Source organism: Peromyscus maniculatus, chromosome 1 (assembly GCF_049852395.1).
Source record: "Peromyscus maniculatus bairdii isolate BWxNUB_F1_BW_parent chromosome 1, HU_Pman_BW_mat_3.1, whole genome shotgun sequence".
In the NCBI taxonomy this organism is placed as follows: domain Eukaryota; kingdom Metazoa; phylum Chordata; class Mammalia; order Rodentia; family Cricetidae; genus Peromyscus; species Peromyscus maniculatus.
This window is the reverse complement of record NC_134852.1, coordinates 146183336-146185046: the sequence shown is the minus strand read 5'-3', so window position 1 is coordinate 146185046 and position 1711 is coordinate 146183336. Positions and strand designations below refer to the sequence as shown.

The 1711-nt window shown below is 48.0% G+C and overlaps 1 long non-coding RNA gene across 1 annotated transcript; it reads right to left on the bottom strand.

The window, feature by feature from the left end:
• Nucleotides 1-481: 481 nt before the first annotated feature.
• Nucleotides 482-760, bottom strand: LOC143269328 (uncharacterized). Its single transcript, XR_013045724.1, has 2 exons — nucleotides 649-760; nucleotides 482-553 (listed from the first exon to the last, which is right to left on the bottom strand). It is a non-coding gene; the product is annotated as an uncharacterized LOC143269328 (long non-coding RNA).
• Between the last annotated feature and the right edge of the window lie 951 nt (nucleotides 761-1711).

Sequence of the window (1711 nt, the reverse complement as noted above, 5' to 3'; positions counted from 1 at the left end):
AGGAAACAGGAAGTGATATGGCTGGGTGGAGAAAGGAATATAAGGCAAGAGGAGACAGGAGCCCAGCTCTTTCAGGCTGAGGAGTGTCGAGGTAAGAGGTGGTGGCTGTGGCTTGCTCTTTTGTCTCTCTGATCTTTCAGCATTTACCTCTGTATCTGACTCCAGGTTTTTTATTATTAAGATCAATTAGAATTTGTGCTATATAGTCTCTCTCTCTCTCACTCACACATAAATAGTCTAACACATAATTCACAATAATGTAACAATTATATGTATATGCATATGAGCTGGGATTTTTTTATTTTGTTTTTTGTCTTAATGAATTGCCTTTGGTAAATGAAATTGTGAGATGCCCTTAGTAGGTGCATTTCTTAGATTTGGGGAGGAGAAAGTAATGCCTAAGAGCTTGGTCCCTCACAGCCCTAATAAGGAAGGCTTAGCCACCCATTCTCAATAGGCTAATTAAAGAGGCAGGTAACAGTGAAGAGCAGAACAAGAAGATTTATTCAATGCGGCTCCATTGTAGAAGAGGAACAAGAGGCCCAGTGATGCCCTAAATATAAATATAAACATAAACATAAACATAAATATAAATATAAATCTGACCAGAGGCTTAGGTTTAGAGGCCAAGAGGTATGCATAAGTAACCAGCCTGGGTCAGAGAGGTCACTCACTGGTTCCCCACGGTGAACTTTGGTGGAATCATACTTCAGACTTGTTCTTGGGACTTTATGAGAAGAGGGCAGACATTGTTTATATCTCCCCGGGTGTGGAATTTTCACAATAACCTACTGGGAGAACACTGGTCCAGATCCAGAAACAGGAGGAGGGAACATGAAAACAGGGGACACCAAAGGCATGGTTATTCTACATTCACCTACTGGCACCTGGCCTCAGGAAACCCCAGGATCCCTATTTTAGGATTTACTAGTGTAGTCTTGCACAGGTTATTTTAATTGTCATGTTTTTTCCCTAACAGCAAAGCATGGCAAACTTAACTGTGCTGCAGTATAACGCTAAGTAAATGATGGTTTCCTAAATACAGTGTCACCGCCTCAGCGTTCACTAAGCAGAAAGCGAGACTGTAGGATGAATGTAATGATCTCCCCCGTGTTTGAAGCAAAAGAATGGTTGATACTGATAAGGCAGGGGAAACCTCTGCTTATATTTGAGGTGATGCAGAAACTACAGAGGAAGAGTTCTAATTTTAAAAATGTAAAGCTCTTAGCTCTAAGCAAGACACGGTGTTGCCCGTGTTTAATTTCTGGAGAGGGAGCCTATACACTAAAAAAGTGTTTTTTTACTGATCTCCCTGCTTGTGTTTCCGGGCGCAGAAAAGCTGAGCCGCACAGTCCCGCCCACCGGAGGCGGGTCCCCGCCCACAAGCCCCGCCCCGTCCGCCTTCCTGACCACGTCTAAGGCGGGACTCCAGCCTCGCTGGCGAACCTCGCATCTTGGCCCCGCCTTCCTATCCGGCTCCGCCCCACCCGCCCTTCCGCCGCCTGGCCTCCACCTCCGGCTCCGCCCCCTCCTGGGTCCCCCTTTCCATTGGTCTCTCGCTGCGCCGTCTGGTCCAATCGCAGCACTTAGCGCCAGAATTTGAACCGCCGTTTTCGTTTGAATCGGGCGGGCGCGGCGGGCAGGCTTGGCGCGGAACTGCTTTGGGAGGCACTCTGCGACGCGGGCGGCGGGCGGAGGGCGGCGGGCGGCG